This window comes from Macrobrachium nipponense, chromosome 10, assembly GCF_015104395.2.
Source record: "Macrobrachium nipponense isolate FS-2020 chromosome 10, ASM1510439v2, whole genome shotgun sequence".
NCBI classification, from domain to species: Eukaryota; Metazoa; Arthropoda; class Malacostraca; order Decapoda; family Palaemonidae; genus Macrobrachium; species Macrobrachium nipponense.
Window position 1 is genome coordinate 69,566,828 of NC_087204.1, and position 26,881 is coordinate 69,593,708.

At 39.1% G+C, this 26,881-nt stretch overlaps 1 long non-coding RNA gene across 1 annotated transcript; it reads left to right on the forward strand.

The window, feature by feature from the left end:
* Positions 1-16,894: 16,894 nt before the first annotated feature.
* On the forward strand, positions 16,895-26,401 carry LOC135223672 (uncharacterized). The gene is made up of 2 exons (XR_010316557.1): positions 16,895-19,526; positions 23,533-26,401. It is a non-coding gene; the product is annotated as an uncharacterized LOC135223672 (long non-coding RNA).
* The last annotated feature ends 480 nt before the right edge of the window (positions 26,402-26,881 follow it).

Consider the following 26,881-nt stretch of genomic DNA (forward strand, 5'->3'; position numbering starts at 1 on the left):
ATTTGTAAAATCCACCGCAACGAAAGTCATGGTTTGTGTGTACGGCCAAGAGCCCCGACAACAAGGAATGACACCCGGCGCTAAGTCTCTTTAAACCCTCTTGTGTAATGCCGTCGGTATGTTGGCGTTGTTGTCTGGTGTGTGAAGGTAAAAGAAGAAAACAATCTAAGTAATGTAACGAACTTTATGAACAGAAAATGCAGCGGTGTTAGCGTTTAACCTGCGTGCCATAGTATCAGTCTCAAATTAAGATATGCAGCGATAAACAGTCACGTATGTTCTATAAATAATATGATTTAGCCTAAAGATATTCACATGGACCTTGAAGTAATGCTACGTTCCCGTTCACTTTATATGTTCATCTTTCCTTGTATTTTTCGTGGAGGGAAGGTGATGCGCGTTATACTTTTTCGTGTTTTCAGAGAGGATTTGGGGTGACGTTGCTAGGACCATCACCCAACAAAGATGGTCGGGTGGAATCTGTTTGAACAGATTAAAATCGATGTTAGGAAGATCAGCGGTAATTTTTTTCTTTTGTCGCTGTTAAAATTAAGTTGGTCTTGTATCCGCACAGACGTTTGTTTGTTCGCCCGGACCGTGAATGATGAATGCATACTGCCGTCGACGCTGTGTAGCTACACACATTAAAGATAAAAAATGCACGAATTCTCTACCCCGCTGCCTGATCATGTCTTTTCTTTAGCTGTGGTTCTTTCTTCTCTTGGTTTTGTTAATAATTTCTGCTCAATTTCTTTGTTTGAAGTTAACAGGCTTGGGTGATAAGAGACTATTTTTGGCAGGTGCTTTTAGTGATGATTTTTGTCTCTGTTCGTCTCGTCTCCTCGCCTCAGTTAACCAATGTTCTTAATACATTCTCTCACACATGTTCATGAGTATCGTTTGTAAACCTTATCAGAGAGCTCTTCCGCCGATGCCATCTAACTTTTCCTAATAACATTTCATATTCTCCGATTTTAAATTATTTACTGTCTGCCGTGTTATTCACCTTCTTACACCTCTAAATATAAAATAATTATAACACTCCTCCACACATACATATGAAAAGGGTTTTCATTATTTATAGTTCTTTTATTGTTATATAATTATAAATTAATTCGGTACATGGGCACGTATAGAAGCCTCCCAGCTTCAACGCTTCCGTCAGACGGGCATAGCATTGAGCTCAATTAATTTTCTACTCGTTTTCCTCCACCTTAAACAAGCATACCAAGTCAAATATTGGCAAAACCACTGACTCTTGCTGCATTCAAAGACATAAACATGGCAACGGCTCCTTTGTTCTTTCTGTAGAAATGTTACATTGCTTAATATATGATGAATGGTTGAAATGCCTCCGGCAGTCGTACCAACAGTACCACGTGGGACGTGGCTAGCTTGATAAAAGTTTTAGGAAGACGACGTGGCACCATTGTGTCTATTGGGAAAGGAAGGTCGCCTTCTTCACATATATTTATTTATCCATAATTAAATTCTTATTCCAGTTCATGGTCGTACACGAGTACAGAATGCCAATACAACGGCGACGAAACAGTAAGTTATCAAGTTGATAACCGTGACAAACCGATAGTAAAGATATACGACGAGAATAAATGATACTGACAGAGCGATCAACTATTTAATATGTACAGACTTAAAATTAATCATTGATAGGGACGGATTTAGCAAAAACTTACATATGAAGTTAAAAACAATTTCGATACAAACAGCTGGTGGTTAAAAAAAAAATAGATAAATAAAACGCTAGAATAAAAACTAAGTTTGGGAATTCGGTTAACAATAGTAATGATTTTAAAACTAGTGGCTGCATAAAAGTTTTAGCAGTGATACGAATATAGATTAAAAGAGTAGAAAAAAAACTTCTGAATGTTACATTTCAAGCGGCCACTCGTAAATATGAACAGGTCATACACATAACAGTACGTTGATATGTCCAACATAGATGGTCTTTATTTGGAGTGATTAACAGACTTAGACACGTAACGGCGACATATTATGTCATATGAGAAATAATGAAGCTCGTAATTCGAATTAAAAGAAGGCATGGTTTTTATGCACTCTCTCTCTCTCTCTCTCTCTCTCTCTCTCTCTCTCTTCTATCTCTCTCTCTCTATATATATATATATATATATATATATATATATATATATATATATATATAATATATATGTATATGCTCAGTATGTCTTTGATGGCATAATAATAAGCGTATTTGACATGAAACTACAGGTATTTCTCATGTGACAATTCATTAAATAAACTGAATGTGTCCAGGTGGATAAGAATTCTAAACTTGTGTTTCAGGAACCCGTGTGTAAGATTTCATGAATTTCAGATTGTTCTGCCAAGGGAAAAAAAAGAGTAACCAGCGTTAACCGTTACGAAATTGTGTTGTTGTTATCGAATTCTCTCAGCTTAGCCTTAGACCGAGTTTGCCGGCAGTATTGTGTTATGTTTACCAATCGAAAGAATGCCTTGGTACCTACACACACACACACATACATACACATACTTTCCTCGTGGAATTTTCGGGTTTATTTTTTCACCCCTGAGAGAGCAGGTAAGGTTTCCTAAGGATCTTAACCAGTAAGCTAAGTGGGATTCATGTAACCATACGGGATAGTGTTGGTGAAGGGAATTAAACACTTCCGTATTGACAGCATTATGTTTGTATACTAATACGGTACGGTTATCCATTAACTTTTATTTGTGTGTATTACATTCCTTGTTTACAGTTGTCGTCGTCTAGCCCGGGGGCTAGCCTCTGAACGACTTCTATAACCCCGACCCCCTGATAACTCATGAATATCAAAAGTCCAACATCTTTAAAACACGACTGGTAAGACTGACACAGTTAGATCGTCACCAGACATCGCACCATATAAAGACGATAATGAAGTCCTCCGACTCATATTCATATAACTCTTTAACCCTTGGAATACAAATCAGTGTGATGTTTAGCTGGGGTCTCGTACCGTGCGCTGTGGGGTAATGTTTCTCAGTCTTCTTTATTTTTATGACTGGGAAATATAGACTGAAGAGCTCACTCTCTCCCTACATCATGTGTTGGTACAAGTCCAAATCCAGTTCATGAGCTGTAAAACACACACAGACACACATAGGGGTTTTATTCCCCTTCTCCTCCCCCCCCCCCCCCCCCCCCCCCCCACCCCCCCCCCCCACCCATTTCTCTGTTCTCCCTCGTGAATAGTTTGGCAGAGAGCCACCTTCCCAACGCCCAAGACGAAAGAGGACAATATTATTTACCTTTGCGTCTTTCTCAAGTCGAACTGTATCATTCGAATACCGTATTTTATTCCCGTTGGTGATAGACGATGTTGTTTACCTATTAAAAAATAAAAAAATAAAATAAAATATAGACTTATCTACTTTAATGACATCGAGATGTAGGAATATTTCCAGCAAGGTCCTTTACTCTGGACCTCCGTTTCTAGTTTACACACACACACATATGTATATATATATATATATATATATATATATATATATATATATATATATATTTACACACACACACACATAATGTATTTTCATATGTTTAAGCGAAGGGGAATTTTTTAGTTGATAAGAGATCTGTCGGCTCCCGGACGCGAACTGTCGAAACCAACAAATCCAGGACGACAGAAGCTTTAACCCACACCGCCACTGTCGTCCTGGATTTGCTGGTTTCGATGGTTCGCGCCCGGGAGCCGACAAATCTCTTATCGACTAAAAAATTCCCCTTTGGTTAAACATATGGAAATATATTAATTCCGAGGTAGAGCGAATTAGATATTAAAGGACATTTGTAGCCCGATGTTGGGTATATGAATCACGGTAATGTGATATGACACAACACACACACACATACTATAAATTAATATTATATTATATATTTTATATATTATATATATATATATATATACACATATATATCTAAACTAGGTTGAATGAATAGCATCTTTATTAGTTTGCGACTAGTTTCGGAGATTTACATTTCTCCGTCATCGGGCAATCAATAATTGAATATAATTTACATTTTAAACAAATGGCGAAATAATGGAATATAAGTTACTTTTAAAATCAATGAAGTAATAACGCAATATAAGTTACATATAAAATTACACTATTACAAGATACAATAACCTAAACCCGCATCGAAATTTCAAAATATAGAGAAATGCTCTATGCTTGTTGTCAAAGAGAGCAGAAAAAGTCTAAAAACACAGCAATTCAACAGACCTTTCATTATTACAAAGAGAGCTCCATTTCGTTGGTTCTGCAAGTAAGGACTGAAAAGGAATTTAAATTTATAGGATGGTCATATTCTTCAGTGTTGTCGAATAGCACTAAATGGTGGTTTGCTTAATATTTATTATTCGTCTCTGATTTCCACGAAACTCTTCTATTGCTGATGTTATATATATATATATATATATATATATATATATATATATATATATATACATATATATATGTAATGTTTGGTAATTTAATTTAGACCTTGCCTAGAGAGAGATAGGGAGAGATGCCGATGCCAGATGTAAAAACCGTAGTACATTACCTGAAATAATCACGTTTTTATGAACCGAACAACTTTCAGACGTTCAAGAAGTGTGTTATCGCTGCAAGAAAGCGCTATACTTTTCACTTGATTTATTTACCTGACATTTTTCAGCTTCTTTGACGCATATGTCCCTTTGTTGTTGGTGTTTGTATGTTTATGTAATGGTTGTTTTAGCATAAATCTTTCTATAAGTCTACTCTCTTTTCCGATCTATTTTTAGCTGAATGTCTACGTCTTTTAACAATGGTAATCATTCCTAGCAAGGTATTCATACAAACAAAATTACATATACATCATTATTAGACACCTTTCACATGTAATAATGATGATAATATAAATATTTTATTATTAAGGCCCCTTCATTTTATAATAATAATAATAAAATAATAATAATAATAATAATAATAATAATAATAATAATAATAATAATAATAATAATAATAATAATAATAATAGTGTGAATTTGGTAAAATATAGAAGAAACTATGAATAACTGATCATCAAAGACCAGATTCCGAAGACTTAGCTGGTAACTTGGCAAAGAATCTGTTTGTTTGTATCACCATGACTGTTATCTTGCAAATTCTTTTGAATATTGATATGAAGTCAAAGACTTCTGCTAGGATAATATCAAATTACTTTTCCCCGACTCTATAATGCTATCACTTGAGAAAATGTTTTGAGATTTATGGTCACGCTAGCGAATAAAGCTTAAGCAGGACGATATTAAATCTTACAGTAATCAATCGGATAGCAGTTTTATTTTCAGGATTATATGATCATATTTACTATTTAGCTCGCCTGTGTTCCCAAGGTCCAGAGGATTATGAACCTCGTCTGTTTCCGAGACGTCGAACTCTTATTAGATATTTTCTGTTTGCGATTTTACAAGTATTCCTGCTATGAAAGGATGGTCTGTCTGTAAATTAGAGTCCATTAACGCAAGTGTTTCTCTCTCTCTCTCACACACACACACATGTCCACACACACATTACATACGGTACGACTCTGTACTGCAATGTTCTCGTTTTTTTTAGGTACGGTTCATATAGTAAACAGACACATGATGGAACCATCTGTTTCCAGCTATATTATATAACAAAATGAGAGGTAAAAATTTAGCTGAATTCCCCATAAAAAAAGACCCAATAACCTTTAACCCTCTATGTAAATGCCTTTAACCATAGATAATGCCTATAATCCATTACTAAAACAGTTTCTTGCTAATTTGTACCAATGAATGTGCAGCTTATAAACAACCAATGAGATGGAAACAAATTACAAGTCTTTAGAAGAAGAAGAAGAAAAAACATTCGTTGGAACCTTTCGAAAGCTGCTGCAACACTTGCAGAAACCTCGTTTTTAAACACTTGTGCCGGTGGCACATCTGGACATAACCATTTTAGTTCTAAATTAAAACAAGATACATACATATATATATATATATATATATATATATATATATATATATATATATATAGTATATACTGAATCACGAATTTAAAAGTTTGGAACGTGATAAATCCATAAATAAAGGTATAGGCCACGAAGGAAAGATAAACAACGGAGGTTTCCTGCAAGACCTTTCGACTCGACGTCCTTTATCTGCTGAGTAATGGGGCGTAGAGTCAAACTCCGTTGTTTATTTTTCCTTCGTGGCTTATACCTTTGTATATATATATATATATATATATATGTATATATATATATATATATATATATATATATATATATATATATAATATGTTTTTGGCATTACTTTCTCTGTTAGTTTTACTGGCTTTCTTTAGGCATCATTGACGCCAGATGACTGTGAATCGTTCAATCACGGCAACATAGTACACACCATTCTTTTGCTACGTTTTTTTTTTTTTTTCTTTTTTAGTTAGAATTGTTTTGCCTCACCTAATTTGAACACGTACGCCACATTACACAGCGATACACACACACACACATATATATATATATATATATATATATATATATATATATATATATATATATATATATATATATTATACCTGCATGCGTAAAAAACACATATACATTTACATATGCCGTGTTTATATATAGATAAATAGATATAGTTACGTGAAACGTGTTTTATCGATAATTTACTAACACGTAAATCATTCTAATTTCCATTCCAATAAACGTTGCTCTCTCTCTCTTTTCCCCTTAACACCATTTTACAACGCAATAGCCTGCTGGTCACGGCAATGGCCATTCACCTTATCCAGAAAAAACTAATTCGTATACAAGCGCTAAAGTCATGAAAACTGGTTAAACACTTGCAGTCGGCTAGTGACTGATTGATTTCTCCTCGCTGATGATCGATCTAGCTGGCTAGTTTTATCAATCACTTTTCATCTGTTAAATGCCAAAATGAGTTAATCTGCATAAATGACTGATACGTTACACCAGTAATAGATGCTCAGTAAATATGTTAAGTTACTATCGTGTTTTCCCGGGTATCAACCTTCGACCACACCCTCTATCTTTCACACACACACACACACATATATATATATATATAATATATATATATATATATATATATAATATATATACATATATATATGTCTGAACAAACTCACACACCACACGAGCGTGTTCTTGTGTGGACAATAAAAACGCTATTACTTCAGAGAACGCATGTACTACACAATCCACAAGGTTTTTCCACAACCTCAGTACAGGTAGCATTCCACCATACTGGTAGAAAATAACAATCCTGACGCAAAATTTCATCAGGTAACAGCACTCATTCAGCGTGACTCTTGTCAGCTCCTCACTCTCATTCAGTTTCGTTTGTTTGTATGGTGTTTTTACGTTGCATGGAACCAGTGGTATTCAGCACCGGGACTAACGGCTTTTCGTGACTTCCGAACCACGTCGAGAATGAACTTCTATCACCAGATATACACATCTCCACTCCTCAATGAATGGCCGAGAATCGAACCCGCGACCACCGAGGTGGGACGCTAATACCATACCAACCACGCCGCTGAGGCGCTTTCTCATTCAGTTTCTGCTTAGAGAAAAATATTGAGTCTAAACTAAAGTCAAAACTTCCTCTACTGATATGTCTATAAGAATCCCTGTTCTGCAAGAGACTAAACGTCGTCAATATACCGAGGCGTAATACCCGCCACCGTGTATTAAAAGCAAAACAATTAACTAAGATAATCTAAAGAGTAACAGGGTCTTCACACCGTTCATTTGCGCTTGGCTCATTACTTGGCTAGGCTTAATGTCTAAAAGCTAGGCTGAGGTGTGGGTGATTTAGCCGTAATTAAGTATCGAACGCTACACACACACACACACTAACACACACACACATATATATATAGATATATTATATACTATATACTATATATATAATATATATCTGTGTGTGTGTGTGTGTGTGTGTGTGCGTGCGTACACGAAATTTAAATGGTAATAGAAATAGGTAGTCAATAATTTATAAAAATTTAACATTGATTAAACCGTGGAACTAATAGGACAACGTAAAATTTCTACATAAACTTGATCAAATAACTACCAATAAAATTATAAGCAAAAAAAAATTCTATAAATTATCTATCTATCTATGGACCATTTCAAGTTTAGCGACCCCCTATTTTCAAGACAATATTATACCACTCTGATTTATATATATATATATATATAATATGATATATATATATATATATATATATATATATATATATATTGTAATGAATTGCTCGTTCCCTCGGTGAAAATGTATTTATGTGATGTACTGGCACTCTTAAGATGGCTTTGCCTGGAGGGAAGAGAGTTAATACAAACAAAAATCTATGGCTGAAGGCCGATATTACTGAAAGGAGGAATTTACATAAAACTCTGGCCATTAGTTTAACTGAAATACATGTAGGTCCAGAAATTAATGGAAGGTGGTTGATTGCAGATTCACCGGAAACATGTGGCTGGGAAATGGCCCAGACCCAGAGGTATGAATTGTGCAAAGTGGGTTATTTAAATGTAAGCATCGTTTCCAAGGGTTCCCAAATTTTCTCTCACAATCAGGCATGATATCTGTCTGCAAAGAGATTGCATTCTAACATCAATACTAAGGTGATGGACATGTGGGAAAAACGTTACACATTACTTGCTATTAAAGGTCACTCAAGGGGGGCATAGAATGTTACTTGATTAACTGGGGGATGTTTAACATCATTACTACCATCACAAGGGAATTAATCACAGCACTGAACCAAAGTTGGGGAGTGAGAAGCTGAGCCAAGAAGGGGAGAGAGTCACCTTAGAAGAATGAAACAAAATACAGACAAGAGGCAAAAACGATTCACTGGCTGCACTAGAAATTATTCTCACAGTACCTGTGACAGTAATTTCTAGTGTTGTCTTCTCATCTGCTAATCGATCTGGGCACTATGGAAGGTAAAAGAACACGTGTGGAATCTCCAGAGGAAGCAGGGGAGCAAAAAGGGGAAAGTGGTGTTCTGCAGGCGAGAGGCATCTGAGTTCTAGGACGCATCTGGGAATTTCTGAGGGAAAGCTGCTGTGGCCTTGTCCTTTTAAAATCTCAGCCTAGAGGTGTTCCACCCCATTCAGGGCACCTGTGGAGGTTAACTCCAAGGAAGCCAATAGGACTAGAATGTAAACTGAGGGAGAAGGGGAATTTTTTAGTTGATAATAATTTCGTCCTCTTGTTGGTTTGAACCACCGCCCAGCGGACAGAGAAGAAATGAGGAGGTCAGTGACGTTATCGATTCGGCTAACAAGTGAGGTTATAAGTTTATACCGCCTCCGTCACTGACGTCCTAATTTCTTCTCTGTCTGATGGGCGGTGTTTCAAACCCACGGGAGGACAAAATTATTATCAACTAAAAAATTCCCCTTTGGTTTACATATATGAAAATATATTAATTCCGAGGTAGAGCGAATTAGATATTAAAGGACATTTATAGCTTGAATAATTCATATGAATTACAGTGATGTGATAATTATATATATATATATATAGTTATATATATATATATATATATTTTATACTATATATATATATATATATAGATATATATATATATATATATATATATACATATATATATATATATATATATATATTAAGATATTATAATATATACCACGTGGACCCCCCGTATTCGCGTTCTCCAGATTCGCGGACTCACACATTCGCGGGATTTCTCTGGGGAACATTTCCCGCATTATTCGCGGAAAAATTCGCGCATTCGCGGTATTTTTCTATGATAAATATCCACAAATTCCTGTTTTTTTTTGATGAATTTCATCATAAAATGCACTTTTTTGTGATAAAACTATTAAAAAACCAAGTATGAAAATTTTTAGTGGGTTTTTCTTGAGTTTTAACTAACAAAATAGGCTGTTTTTAGCATTTCCATAGGGTTCCAAACATTCGCGGGTTCTAACTATTCACGGGGGGTTTCTGGGTATGCATACCCCACGAATAAGGGGGGACCACTGTGTATATATATATATATATAATATATATATATATCTATATAGTATATATATATATATATATATATTATATGTTATTATATATATGTATATATATATATATATATATATAGATACTATATATATATATATATATTATATATATATATATATATATATATCGTGATCCTTGGACCCACCCAGAGGAAGTAGCCGGCCTAATCTCTGCCAGTAGACTAACATCCTCTGACTCCTACTAACCCTCACTTAACCGTCATAATCGCCTCATCCACCTCTCATCTTGGTACCCCCTAATCACTCATCACCCTCACGCATCATTACCTCACCTTATGTATTTTAACCCTCCAGGCTAATCAACCTCCATTATTGCATACCACATTCTGGAATGATTGCGTCCTTTTTGATTAATTGTATAGAGTAGTTTAGGCTATTTAATTTAGTACCAGGGCATTAGGGAAGTAGCAAGTAGAATTCTCAAAGTAACCTTACTTAGGGATAGAGTAGCCTGTCATTTCAGATGACCATTAGCTCTCATTTAGGCTAGACTACATTATTAATTAAGTAAGTTAGTACACTTAGCATCTCCACCTATAAGTTAGGTAGGCCATTGTAGTTAGCTGTATCGCTGCTCTAAACCCTCAGTTAGAAAAAGAGGACTGTCTAGTTGAGGCAAGATACTTATTAGCCAAGGTCTTCACGCCTGAAAGGGAGTGAGTGCCTTCTTAACAGGAGGAGCTTTTTAGAGTTTTATCCCACTTTCTCCTCGCCAGTATTTAAATTTTGGTTTTAGCTAGAAGCTGCAGCCATTTTACCCCCACATTGTACGACTTTGGGGGGGAAATTAGGGAAAATCAGCATAGACAAGGCCAGACAAGGGAGATAGGAATTTCCGGTCCTCTGCGTAGTTTTGCAGGAGGGTATAGATCCGTTAAGTACCAGGGACATAACACAAGGGAAAGTGGGCAGCTATGTAGGTCCTTCCTAGGCCTAGTCTTAGGACCTATTTTACCTTGACCTTGTTACTGGCCGTATGTCTGTTTCCAGAATGACCTGCCAATGGGGGGAGGAAAACTCTACTCCCAGTGACCCTCAGTGACCTAGACTGATCTCACTCCTTGCTAGTCTCTCACCAAGGACAGACATTTGTCCTTGCCTTCCATAGGCTTACACAATGGTGCTTGCTAGCGCACCCCCAAGGCTCGGACAAAGCCAACGCCATCTTCTCATATCAAGCCCCACACCATAAGGCATCCAGGTACATCTGAATTACATTCATATAGCCAGTTCTTTTCCGCCGAGTCAAACAAAATCTCCCTCGTTTTCAAATTCAATTTCTCACTTCTCTAATGAACATCCTTTTGTCCAACCTAGCAAGCACATGTTTCCCTTGTGACTTGTCCAAGATCAACAAAGATCTTCATTAAGCTTTCCACTTAAGCATTAGATTTCTCCTCCATAGTGCATTAGTCATAAATGTTGTGCGAGAAGTCTTTGTTTTATGTTGCATGTAACCTGGAATTCATTTCCAGATTTCCGACTGCTGACTCGTGCATCCGCCTCCTTGCCAGTGCCCAATTACCTTAGAAGATATAAAAAAATTGGCAACCAGCCTTGCATAGATTGTGAATTCGGCCCATCTCTCGTGTTATTGTGAATGATACAATAATTTAACACAGTATTCTGTGCCCTCTCCACGTGACCTATCTGCCGTTCCGTTTGTCTCAGGCTGTTCAATTTTGTGTAAATAAACTTAATCTAGATCTAAATGGCTGGTTTCCTGGCGATCTTAGCTAATTAAACAGTTTTCTTTCTAACTCAAGGTAGGTCAAAAGTGCTTCATTATTACTCCATACCCTTACTTGTGTGGGTTGTGGCGGACCTTTACAGCAAGGCTTAAGATTTTACTAATATACCCTCATCCAAAACGACCCCCACATGTAAAAATATACAAAAGTAGAATACGCCCACTGATATCAACGTGTGAGGGAAGTATGTGTGACGTATCATTAGTGTCGGTGCAACAACCACCTGGTGTAACATAAGTAGGTCTACAATGAGTAGAGTCACTGAAATTATTGTAAAAAACATTTACTTTATACGTGTGTGAGGGCTAGACAGAGATAGCTAACCTCTGAGGCTTTATTAGTCCAAACAGAGTTCAGGATAATACTGGATACTAGTGATCCTTACCAGCGGGAAGCTGCAACTGACTCTCCTTGCTGTGCCGTGCAAGGCACACCCTCTCTGTCTCACATACAGTACTCCCAAGAATACGGCTAATCCATACATGCCCCCACAAGATGGATAAATATATATAGGGCAATAGATATTTTTCTACCTTCAAAATACAACAGTACAAGCACCCTGTTCTTTTGCTTGAGCTGTCTTAGCTAACCATGAATACAACAGAATACAAAAAGAGAAAATAACATAATAATTAATACAATCCTCCCAGTATTACTGAAATATGACAGATTACAGAATTCAATATAATTACGTCTTATAATCGTCGTGCCATGCAGGTGGCCTCCTGCATCTCTGTTATCGAGGTTCTGGGATAGATCCCGGTTCCCGAGAATCCTGATCCACAGGTACTGGTGACACTGATGCACGAAGATGGCACCTGTTGCATACTAACACCCGACCACTTCCATCCAACCGTAAGCGGTACTGACAGTACCCGGTTCCAATGACTTCTATTACCACACCTGAGCGATCCCAAAGTTTGGATGTGGGGTCCTGAATGCGGACATTTTGTCCCACTTCGAGGGGTTTCAGAGTCCGCGAGTTTCTTTTTGTTTTCACCGAGATCTTCTCATTCTTTTCGGCCATTTTCAATTCTCTAGAGCTAAGAGATTTCTTCCAATAGTTATTTACTCGGTAATACTGGTGAGCGATGGGCACCGAGTCCCTCAGACATCAACCAGTAGCCAACTGAGTTGGTGACACTTTTTCTCCATGCAACAGCGTATTGTGATACTGCAAGAGGGCTCTGGGAACCTGATCCGTATCCAGACTATCCCCAGGCCCTAAGTAGTCACTGATGGCTCGTTTTGCTACTTTGACACCTGCCTCTGCATGCCCATTTATTGGGGATATAAGCTGATGGTATCCTGGATGACACGCCCCATCTCCTTAGGAAATTCCTCATCTCCTCACTCGACAAATTGGTTCCACCATCGGTAGCCAGCTCCTCTGGGACACCCCGTCTGACAAAATACCCTCTGAATTTCTTGATGAGATGGCCTGACGTGGCACCATTAGGCAGATATGCCACCTCTACCCAACCAGTCAACCTATCAGCAAAAGCCAAGTATGTGCGTCCGTGGACCTGGAAGAGGTCCGCCACAACCTGTTGAAAGGGGTACTCTGGTAGGGACGCCATGATCAAAGGTTCTTACTGCTTCGATGGGGTGTGCGTCTCACATACTTGACACTTTGCCCTTTAATACTCCAAGTCACCTGTTATGCCCGGCCAATACACCGACTGACAGGCCCTTCTTAACACAGAGTCGAGACCTTGATGCCCGCTGTGCATGTTAGCCGCTACCTGCTGCCACAAGCTTTCTGGGATGACCAAACGTACACATCCTTGGTCATAGGATACGTTATCAGTTCGCCTGATACTGCCAACCGTTCTTGCACACCAAAGAAAGGTTTTAAACACTCAAGCTCTTGACTCTTAATCTGAGGCCAATCATCATTGTAAACTCTCATCAGTAGTAACTGGTACACTGGGTCATCTTGAGCGGCACTGAGGACAGTCTCTTAACCCATTTCGACGACGTCCTCCACCTCAAGCGCTGCCACCAAGGACATTACCATAGCAACCGTGAGGTCATCGCTGAGTTCCAAATCTTCGTCTTCTGGCCTGACACGGAGGGAGGGATAGTGGGAGAGCGTGTCGGCCACACAGTTTCTTTTTCAAGGCAAATATTTTATGTTGAAATGATACTGCAATGTCTTCTCCTTTAACCTAAATAATCTGGGATTAGAAATATCCTTTAACTCCCTGTTACCAAACAGTTTCATGAAGGGACGATGGACCGTAACCAATGTCAAATTTGGACGACCTAACAAGAAAAGCCTGGCTTTTTTCAGACACCACACTACTGCTAGGGCCTCTCCCTCGACCGCAACATACCCTGCTTCTGTAGGGGTGAGATGTCTGCTGCCACATAACACCAAGCACCATCCCCCTTGGCAACAGAAAGGGGTGTCCACCGTCAGAGCTGGGCAGTACTTAAGTACAAAAGTACTTAAGTACGTACTTAAGTACATTTGTGTACTTTAAAAATGTACTTCAAGTACTTTTAGAAATGAGTACTTAAGTACGTACTTAAGCACCTTTTTTATTGTACTTAAGTACAAAGTACTTAAGTACTTTGCATTAAATATTTTATAAAATTATTATTTATTTAGTCCTATATGATTTTTTTTTTACATACTTGAGTAAATTCAATAATAGCTATGATCATGTTATGCATAGTCTGTAGAGTTGAATTTCACTAACACTGACGTGCGTAACTGAGACGTTCAAAGACTGTTTAAACTGCTCTAGAACAATCAAAATCTGTGCAGTTCCTTGTTTGTGATGTACGCAATAATGCGTAATCCCCATCTAAATTATCCTAATCCATATGTTTTGAAAGTATTTTAACATAGCTACTCACAATAGTTTATAGTAAAAAGATTTCCATTGTTGTTATGTTATGCTTTCTAGGATTTTTAAATTCTTACGAGTTTTGAACAAGTTCTGAACTGGTTAGCCAGGCAGAGCTATGTGTAGCAAGGACAAGGAGGTTTCACTTGGCAATGTCAGTGACAGAGTGAGGTTCAGCGCGTGCGTCTCGTTGACTTGTGTTGATTGTTTGAACGTGTTCATTAAACTCTTTCTAAACTATAAGTCCAATTGTCAAAAGAATGATATCCCTGGCATCCTTATAACCGTAAAGACCATAATGATATATGTGAAGAATCATAGGGGGTAAAATTCAAATCCAAAAGGGGTGCCTTCCTCCTGAAGGTGCAGGTAAAAACAAAACCCACGACTAGGGTTTTGGAGATAGACCCTTATGACCACATATGAAACTATAATGAAGATTTGTTCTTTCAGATTGATGAAACAAATTTTGAACGAAAGAGTGGTGCACTTTGTTGTCAGCGTTTCAAGGGTGAACATACTCACGATAAAATTGCTGAGAAAATGGAGCATATCATGACTGATTTTAACACCTTCATTCATAAAGTTGTTAGTACAGTCACTGACAACGGGTCAAATTTCGTTAAAGCATTCCGTGAGTTTGGAGTGAAATGTTCTCAAATATGAGTCTTCTAACATATGTGACCTAAATGATGATGCTGATTCAGAAACAGACGAAGATGAAGATGTCCTCGAAAGTCCAGCTATTGGGGCAGATGATCAAGTCTTGGAACACAACCTCTCAAACATGTAAGATGCGCCTCACATACTCTTAGCTTAGTGGCAACAACAGATGCTAAAAAAGCTCTGAAAAATGCACCGTTTGCAGCAATTAATCATTCTACAATGGGAAAATGCAGTGCACTTTGGAATAAAAGTGGTAGGCCAAAATCGGCAGAAATAATCAAGAACAGGCTAGGTTGTCAGATCCGTTTACCGTGTGTAACACGATGGAATTCTTTGTATGACGCTCTCGGCGTGCTGCTGAATAACAAAGAGAAATTGCACCAGTTAATGACAGAACTGGGTTTACCGCCATTGAAACTAAAAGAGATTGAATTTATAGCGGAGTATGTTGAAACGTTGACTCCAATAGCAGTAGCAATTGATCGCCTGCAAGGGGAAAAAGATATTTGCTTTGGCGAATTGATACCAACACTCCTAACAGTTGAAAACAAACTTGGCGCTTTCAAAAGCAAAGCTCTCAAGTACTGCAAACCTCTTCTTTCTGCCATTTCTGATGTACTTGAGGAACGATTTGGAAATTTTTGAATTTAAAGGAGGACTCTCTGGACTTGCGTGAAGCAATAATGGCAACTGTCACTCACCCTTACTTCAAGTTGAGGTGGATTACAATTAGTGCAAAATGGAGCCATGAAAAAATAAAAAAGAACTTGTTAAAAAGATGCTCATTGAATCTGCAAATTAACTTTCAGTTTCATTGCCTCCTTCTAATGTAGACTCAGCGACCAGTGGATCAGAAGAAGAGTTTTATTTTGGTTTTAAGGAAAAAGGAACTGCTAGTCAACCTTCTGGTCACATGTCAGTTGATATGCAGATCCTCGAATTTCTTAAGGATAAAGATAAGAATCTTCAAAGCCTCAACAAATATCCCTTAGTGAAATCTTTATTTTTAAGATACAATACAACTATACCATCGTCTGCTCCAGTTGAGAGGCTTTTTTCTGTGGCTGGAATGACCCTCACACCCAAGAGGTCCTCATTGGCTGACAAAACATTTGAGCGACTTATGTTAATAAGAGCTAATAATAAATTTTGCACCTGAGTTATCTTCCACTAACATAAATTTCCACTGCAAACTGTATTAAATTCATAATTGCAGGAAACTGGAAAGGTAACTATTCAATAAGTACCACTTGGTTGTTAACAATTATTATTTAGTGATACAATAGGATAGTATTTTGTGTTGTGAAAGAATTTAGTACTCATATTTTTGTGATACTAGTAATATTTAACAAATCTGTATTCAATTAGTAGCTATAAGTCTTCAAGTCTTTTGTGAGAAAAGGTGCCATTTATGAAAAAGTAACTTTTAAGTTTATTTTGGTTTAGTTTTATTGTTCGAAATGTGCCATCTTCAGCATTAAATGAATGTAACCTGTCAGTTCATTTTATTTATTTACTATTTTTACCACTTTACTATTTTTACAACTGTATTAAATTCATAATTGCAGGAAACTGGAAAGGTAACTATTCAGTAAATACCACTTGGTTGAACAATTATTATTTAGTGATACAATAGATACAAATGTACTTAAGTACTTTATTGTACTTAGTACTTAAGTACTTTTAGAAAATGTACTTAGTACTTAAGTACTTTTTGCTTGAGTACTTAGTACTTAAGTACATTAAAAGTACTTAGTGCCCAGCTCTGTCCACCGTAACACAGTTGCAATATTGTTGCATTACCACATATCCGATACCCTCTCTACACCAGTCAGTCACTGCAGCCGTCGGCCGTGATTTGTCATAGTACATCAAGACTTCTTTGGCTAACTGACAAATAGTACACTTTGCCTTCTCGAATTCTCACTGCAGCTGATCACTGCAGCATGGGGAAATCCTTGACAGCTGATAGCCTATCAGCTGTTGGTTGGTAGGCATCCCAACCCAACTGATAACCCACAAATTCCACTTCACGTTTACAAAACTTGAATTTAGACAGATTTAGTGTAATCCCATGTTTCTCACACACCTCCAAAAAAACCAGACACATGCCAAAACGCTTGTTCAACATTCATGTCGTATAGTAGGGCATCATCAATGCACTTGTACTTTCTGGCAATGTTTGCTATGACATCATCAAAATGTTTTGTATATGCATCTGGAGCTGCACAATGGCCCATGGGGGTATGTAGGTACTGATATCGTCCCCATGGTGTAACAAAGGTACGCAACCTCCTACTCTCCCCATCCAGTTCCACTTGATGAAAACCAGAATATGTATCAGCCACTGTTTTAAAAGTTTGAGGCGGGACGCTTGAGACCATATCAAAGGGGGCAGCTGTGTGGGGGGGTTTCTCGTAAGCATACAGCATTTAGCGGCTGCAAATCCACTGTCTGTCTAGGCTGGCCTTTTTTCTTGCCAGTTATTACCATTTGGTGGCCTCACCAGCAGGCACTTTGTGAATGATACCTTGGCTTATGTCTCTCTCTAACTGTTTCTTCACCTCATTCTCCCAATGGTTAGGAACAGGCAATGATGTATCAAATGCCACAGGCTTACCATTTGGCACAACATGAATGTGCTGTTGGGAACCTTCCATCACCGGGGGGAGGGGGTGCACTGTCTCGTATTAAATATGGTGTCCGAAAAACGTTGCAAGGGCCATTCTTGCAATGGTCGACATTCATCTCGACAAAGGGGAAAGGTGGGTTCATCTTGTTTGTAGGTGGTGCCAAGACCGTTAAGATACTGCCCGACTGGGCCAATGAGGCTGATGGACTATCCATCGGGGACCCACCGATGCGACATTGTCAAAGGTACAAGCAATTTCACTGTTCTCACAGACAATAGACACCTTGGCATGCAGGAAATCTCTTGGCACTAAACATAACTCTTTACATGAATCTAAAGATAAGAAAACACATGATGATGATTTAGCAAAATAAACCATCTGCTCACACTTCACAGAACCTATTTTAATGCAACACAAGGTCTTTCCCCATACTGGTACTGCCTTCCCACACAATGTCCACCAACTTCACCTTCGGTTTTTGCGACTGACCCTTGCTCAACCCCAATAAACTAAGATGCTGAATGCCAGCCACACACACTTCTGCCCCAGTATCGGCCACTACCATTGCCTAACACCATTACCCATTGCTAGGGATGCGAATATCTACCTTCATCTTAGGCAGGTTACTGACCAGTACATGACACTCTAACAGTTGCCAAAGAACTTTTATCCCCCTGACTTTTCTTCTTTCCTTTCAGGCAACACCTGGACAAATGCCCTTTACCACCACAATTAAAGCACTCAACATCCTTTGCCGGACAGATGATACCTGTTGCAACTACTACACTTAGACCTATCCTTTGATGGGCACCTCTGCTGCTTACCTATACCTGCAGCCCTGACCTCTGCCGCAGGTGGCCCCTCTTCGTCAGACAGTTCGACTACCGCCCCAAAAACATTGGGTTTTCCCCCCAGTGTGTCACGAGCTGCTGCCTCGAATGCTAAGCATTTCATAATCAAATCCTCCAATGACATAGACTCATTTGCTGACTGATACAACTCTCTTTTCAGCATAGGGTTATGTAGGCCAGCCATTATTTTCCTAACAAGGATATATTCTGCTAAGTCACTAGAACACGACAGCCACTTAAATCTACAATCAATTGCCTGTTGAAGACACTTATTAAAGTAAACTTTAATGGATTCCTCTGCTAACAGATGGCTGCTAAAGAACGTGTCCCATAGCACAGCCTGGGTAGACGACGACGTCACTAGCTCCTGTATTGTATCCAGCATTGCCGAGGGCGTCATCACAGATATTTCATCTGATGACACCTTTGCACTCTGTGCTTAGGTGCTGCTGCTGCTGGGGCCTTGCCTGGCACAGGAGACTGCGGAGGTATTCCCTTGAAGTGCTGATAACTGATGTGTCAATCCCTCAATCGCAGCTTTTTGAGACTGCAATGCACATGAGATCCTGTGTGGTAGAGTTAACAATGAGGGTGTGAGCCTGAGCATGGAGGGTAGCGATTGACCAGATTTGCACATAGTAAGTATGTAATCGTTCTTTTTTGCATCATTAGGCTAATTGAATTTAATCATTACGAACATGTTTAGATTCTTCTAAGAAATGTATTGGCATTTGTTTTGTTAAAAAAGTGTAACTTGATTTTTTGAAATCTGTGTTTTTGAGTGGTCACGTGGCCACATAGAATTTGCTGAAGTTTAGGGTGCTGAGCCACCTAAGTCACGTTTATTTACTTTGCTTTCTTATAATAAATAAAGAATTTAGTTTTGTAATATTGTTAAAATCAGACGTGTTTACCTATTGCGTTGTCCTTGTGTACGGGTGGAACCTCTCCATTTAGGTAGGGCTATCAGCCACATAACATCTGGCACAAACCTAGTGAAAGTCACCATAATATTCGCAACATTTGTGGGCCTTCAAATAACTGGATAGCCCTAAGGATCCAGTCCCTGAGCAACGGCAGCTCAATTATGGTATTTAATGTGTTAATTCTTGGTCATTCACAACCGCCCACATGCTTTCCGTGTAGTCAAAATGCAAGTTACTGTAGGCTAGGTGCTCTCCGACAGAGCCTAGTTCGTTTGCTACCCACGTTAGAAGCTATTTTGATGCAAGAGCTTGTGTCAGTGCAAGGCTAGCATACCCATGTTAAATGATGTCATGTATGAGGCGTATATTTCCTTGTGTCATTAGACTGATCTGCCACAAGCAGGCAGAAAAAGTCATTGGGAAATTGTTAACATTACGCAAGGGTGACGTCACCTCCATTGTAACTTTGGAATTTATTGAAAAATTCAAATTGGCGGACGCCTCCCTAACACAAATTGAGTCCCTTGTAGGCCTTTTGACCAGCATGATCAGTCGTGCAAATGCAAATCTTGTAAGCTCGTTAACTGATAACGTTTATCAGAATTTACTGGAAAGAATCCAAGCTGATGAAAAACAGTTGCGAACATTGTATGTGTCACATACAGTTAAATTAGAATCATCATTAGAGAGTAAAGTTATTAATGCCCTCGAAAATGCAGGCCAAGTTAAAACCTTGTTATTGAGTTGTATCGGCAAGTTAACTAGCGTAACGCAGCCAACAACATGCTTACCCTGTCTCAAGGAGCTACCCCTACCCACGTTTAAAGGCAAAAAAAGTGAATTCGCCATGTTCACTGAATTGTTTGATGCTCATGTGCATAATAGACCTGATTTAGACGATGTTGCTAAGTATACATATTTGTTAGGTACATTAGGAGAACCACTCAATGTCATTCAATCCTTGACTGTAACAGCTGCAAATTACCAAGTTGCCCGTGATTTGCTTGAAAAATATTACGGCAACCAGTAGCAGACACTAGTCATTCTGCATAGAAGGCTAGCTGATCTTTTTGTCCCCAAGTGCAATTATGTTGACCTCATTTCCGCATAGAGCTAACTGTTTCAATCAAACAAATCAAACGTTTGAGCAGATCCCCATTAGATCACAGCATGTTATTAAGTCTTATCAACCAGAAGTTGTCGTCGCAAGGACAAGTCTATTCAAAAGTAGTTGACTATCTGCGTAAATGTGACTTTTCATTGAACGAGTTGTTTGAAGCGCTCGATTTCATTATAAGATCAATGGAGGATGATGCTTTGCAAAGGGGAGATGAATTGTCAACCACCCGTAAGAAGGGGAACGAAGCGAACGTTAACTGTGCAACTGCTTACCCGTTCTGCAACGGCAATCACTCCGCGTCTCTTTGTGTAAAGTACTTTACCGTGGCTGCTAAAAAACGTCAGTTAATCTTGAATAAGAAATATTTCAACTGCCTTGCGTCAAGTCACGCCAGTAAGCAATGTAATGTAAAGCATAATTGTAAGTTATGTGATGGCCGACAATAAAATTAATGCTGATCTTCATACTAACGTTAATATCCTGGTTGGGGCAGATTACTTTATCCCTGTTCTTCGCACATTACAAGTATGTCGAGCCACCCCAAAATCAGCGTTGATATGTGGTGGAGATTGGATACCATTGGAATCGCTCCCCACCACCTCAGAGCACGCTGCTATGAATAAAGTCCAGAGTAGCATTGCAAGTACTGACGAGGGTATCAAGTAAGCTTACCGTTCTGCAGGCCAGAATACCCAGATACAAATTATCGTAATGCATTCGCTCAATTGAACCCATTAGAATCGCAATTTCTGAAAGACCCTGAGCACTTAAGAGACTATGAGAACGTCCTTCAGACATATCTCGATGCTGGGTTCATTTCTGAAGTCACTAATTCATAGATTGAGGGGTATTACTTGCCGGACTCCTTTACGTATCATGTTCAATGCATCCTCTAAGTCAAGGGAAAACTGTCGTTGAATGATTGCCTTTTCCAGGTCCCAACTTAGTTGCAATGCTATATGATTTGGTCCTCAAGTTTTGACGAGATCCCTATGCGTTAGTATCAGACATATCGAAAGCTTTCTACAGATGATACTAAATATGCACGTTTTTGTGGCGACGAAAGCCGACATGAGCGGCCATGCATGCCTTTAACGCCTTTTATAACAAGTGCTCCAAACCCATCTCTGCGAACACGGATGGGAGATATCATTAAATCCTCCTATGTCGATAATCATCTGCAGACATTTGTAGCCAGGGAATCCATAGAAAGAGATTATTGCCAGATCAAATCTTTGCTAGACGAGGCCCACATGCCTTTGACGGGGTGGGCAAGTAATAATTGTCAAGAGTTTGATCAGTAGATTGGTTGCATGGAACCTGATGAGATCAATGTTTTGGGAATGAATTGGGATAGAAGGGAGGATAAGTTGAGTTTAGAGCCTAAGAATGTCCAGAGTTGTGAAAATAGTTCCCCTCTTACCAAACGCAAGCTACTGTTCCTTTTGATAGCCAATTTTGACCCCCTAGGGCTAGTCAGTCCCCTTTTTGTGAGGGGAAAAATTCTTCATCAAGAATTGTGGGAAGAAGCCGGGGTAGGCTGGGATGATGTGCTGTCAGACGATCACCAACTAGAGACTAGCAAACTACACGCTGAATTCAACAATGTTCACACTTGTAAGTTTCAGAGGGGAATTGTGCATAAAGGTAGTGAATTGCATCTGTTTACCGACACATTGAGCAAAGCTTACGGTGTCGTAGCCTATGTCAGACAGAGACCCGAACAAGTTAGCCTCTTTACTTCCAAAATGCATGTCACACCTCGCAAACATTCAAAATTAACCATTCCAAAGTTAGAACTATTAGCATTATTATTAGGATTTAGATTGGGAAAGCACATTTGTAAGTTGTTTAGCTTTACCACCATAACACTCTGGACTGATAGCAAAGTAGCTATTGCCTGGGTAGGTGGCCGCACAGGAAGTAAAAACACGTTCATTTCTAATTGAGTGGGGGAGATTATTTTGACCCGACAGGAGTGTGGCATTGAGACGAAGTATGTCCCTACGAAGCAGAATCCAGCTGACATTTTGACCAGAGGTTCAGCATTGCACGATTTAAAAGTCAATGGCCTTTGGCATGAAGGACCTCCCTTTCTATGCTGTGAGGGTAACCCTGAACCATGTGTCGACAAAGGAGAATCTCCAATCCAACAAAATGTGATCACAGCCACCCTGAGGGAGCTCAAGGAAGAAGGAACTTTAATTTTGCCCACTGAATTGTGGAAATTGCAGGGGAGTAACGTAGACTTCACACGACTATGAAAGTCATGTCTCTAGTATTGAAATTTGGGAACTGTCGAGCAGACTTTCTTAAAATGAGTCTACTCAGAACAAAGACACCACCTTCCTACGGTGTGTAGTAAGTTAGAAAGTGGCGTGCCTGTACCCACTCACATTAATAATTTTGTAAAACAATTAAGCCTAGGCATGTGTAATGGCATAGTTTTCACACAAAATAGATTAGTTAATGTTACTAATATGAAGAATGAGTTAGTGTTGTTGCCTTCCAAGGGTACTTTAGCATCATTGTATCTCACCCATCTTCATGAAACTCACATGCATTGTGGAGTTAATGTTTTGATGACTTTTCCGGCAGGAATGTTGGAGCCCGGGATTGAGGGCTGCTGCCAAGAAAGTAGTGGGGAGATGTAGAGCATGAGTGTTAGCCTTCAGAACTCTTCTCCAACAACCACCACCTCCACCCCTCCCGATTGACAGAGCACTCAAGATACGTCCCTTTGAGAAGATAGGAGTAGACCACATGGGCCCCATACCCATAGAAGGAGGAGTGGGGTACATTCTCATCAGCACCTGCTTGGCCAGCCGTGCTGTATATCTCGATTACTGCAGTGGCCTGGATGCCCATACCTTTGTTTTGCTGCTATGACACTTCGCGGCCACCCACGGTGCTCCTTCGACTGTCTACAGCGATAATTCGATGACCTTCAGAGCCGCAAGCACCTTTCTCCAAGAGGTATGTGAAGAGGTTGTTACAAGAGCATTCCTGCGCCGCACGGGATCCAAGTGGGTTTTTCAAAACCCCGATCTCCCTGGAAAGGGGGATTCTTTGAAAGGCTAATTGGGGTTGTAAAGAGGATGCTTGTTACGACGTTGTGACGAAATCTGTTCACCGAGGAACAACTCAGAACCCTAATCAAAGAAGCTGTAGCTGTAGTCAACAACCGCCCCTTGATGTTCTCGGGAGACATGCGTGAGGACGAAGCTCTAATACCATTGCACTTCATCCGTGGAGATGTTCATTTATTGCCGCCTGTGATTCCTCACGAGGATATGTACATGACAGCTACGTCACCAATATTTCAGGTTGACAGAAACCATCAACTGCTTTAAAAAGTACTGGAGGGAAGGATACCTGAAATCTCTGAAAGAGCGTCACGACCTGCAAGATGCAACCAACCCCCCCGCACTGCACTACGTGCAGGCGACCTCGTGCTGGTGAAAACGGACACGCGCACGCAGTCAATGGCCCCTCAGCAGAATCCTCGAGTTGTATCCTGACGGAAACAGAGTTGTCAGGTCCCTGAAAGTCCTGTTTGAGGGCGAGGAACATCTGCGTGCAACGCAACACATCGTCCTTATTGAGATGAACACCCATGACGACGAGCAATCAGAAGTAAGTAGGGTTAGGAGTGAAATGAGTGAGTCAGTATGGGATGCAGGTATCCGAATGAAAAGGAAGGCTGCAGAGGAACAGAGAAAAAGGATGTCGGAGTGGGTAAGAGACGATTTGATTTAGTGTAGTGTATATTTTTCTCGAGAATAAAGAGGTGAACTCTGAAAGTGTGCGCATTGGAAAAGAGTTTTGAAGGAGTTAGGGCTGAGACTCCTTTCTCTATATTCTGTTGAGTCGTTGCATGAGAACCGACACCGTGGTATGACGACTTCGTTAGAACGTCTTGTATAAGTGTTGATTTATTGGCTTTGTGCATGTTGCAACTCTTGCATTGCATGGAAAAAGCTCCCACCATGTGTAACTCTTGTACAAGTGTTTTTTTGGCATCTGTGTTGGAACAACGAACATTTGAAATTGTAGATCGTAACGACTTATTGTGCGAATAATCTTCTGTTACTATTCTTGCCTTAATTGGCTGGTCTCGTGATATAGATTTCAGTCTTTCATGATTACTAAATCATCTGTGCATAACTGCATCATTATATTATTGATTTTTCTGTCATTGATGATGACCCCGTTATGAGCATGCTCTGGAGCGAGCAATAAGTGAGTTACAAGTTCTTAGAAGAGGAATCTTGACACTATTACATAATTTTACTTTTATCATTGATCGAGCTATGCTTGAGTACTGATACTGAGGTGATTTTGTATGTTGATGCCTTGAAATATATGCTTACATTGCTTTTACATGATTGAAGTCATGATGTGCACTGCACTGTTTGTCTGTTGATGCCATGATATTATTCGAATTACATTTTGATGTGATCTTGCTGCCATTAGATGGCCTGAATTGCTCTGTAGTATGTTATGTTGAGTTGACATTGATTGAATTTTCCTGAACCTTTTATTCCAATCGTTGCCTCGAGAGTTACAATTTGTACATTGCTTTTGATTCTCTTTGATTGTTGCATTATGGCCTTGCCTTTTTGAGTGATCACTCCATATTGCACCTGTTTGCTGTCAAAAGCTAGACCCGTGCTGTAGTGCCGCACACGAGCCTAGGCTTCGACGACCCACTTGACCATTTCTGCCTGCTCCGTCCGATTGCCTTGTTGCCTGCTCCTTTTCCTTCCCCCCTTTTTTGGAGGGTGGAGAATGTCACGAAAACTTAGTGCACGAATTTGCCGAGACTTATTTTCCGCCTCTCCAATATTTTCCCGCTTGCAATGAAAGGCGAATTGCCACATGTAAGGCAGATTGGCGGCTGCAGTGAAATGGTTCCTTTTTTTGTACGCAGTTATTAGTCATCGCCTCTCGTCGCACATTGTTTAATAACAAAATTCTTGTTGTCTTATAAATTATTGAAAAACGAAGGAATATTTCCTTCTTAAAGAAAATAAATTCGGACTAAAATGACTAACCTGATCTGCTTGGGTATAAAACCATCTTTCATGTGGTTCTCGGTCTCTCTTTCAATTAGCGTGGCAGAGTTAATAATTCTTGCAGGTCTTGAAGTGGTGTGAGTTTGAGCATGGAGGGCGGTGATTGACCAGAATTGCACATAGTAAGTAATCGTTCCTTTTTGTAGCCATTGTTGGGCTAATTGAATTTAATCATTACGAACATATTTAGATTCTTTTAAGAAATGTATTGGCATTTATTTTGTTAAAAAAGTGTAACTTGATTTTTTGAAATCTGTGTTTTTGAGTGGTCTCGTGGGCATATAGAATTCACCGAAGTTTAGGGTGCTGAGCCACCTAAGTCACATTTATTTACTTTGCTTTGTTATTAAATGAAGAGTTTAGTTTTGTAATAAAAATGGTTAAAATCAGACGTGTTTACCTATCGCGTTGTCCATTAAGGTAAGGCTATCAGCTGCATAACATCTGGCCATAACATTCGCGACAATACCAATGCATAAAAAGGATCATATCTATATAACCATAAGGAAAATAGGGATAGATGTGAATTCGCAAGATGTGAATTCGCAAACTTTTCGACATGTATGATGTGAGAAATAAAGAAAAATAAAGTGTAACACTACTTGGCAATGTCACATTGAGTCTGAGAATCTGGACAATACAAAAAGAATCATGTCGCATGAGATTTGAGCACTACTGTACTTCAGTAAACTTAATGTTATAATATTTATAGTGAAACAAACATTAAATTCTTAATATGAAATTATATTCTATCATTCCTTACATGAGATTGTAGTGCATTCATCATCAATTTATCATCTTGTGTTTCATACCGTTTTGTAGCTTGAATGTCATATATAACAATGCTACCAAACAAATTATAGGCAGGG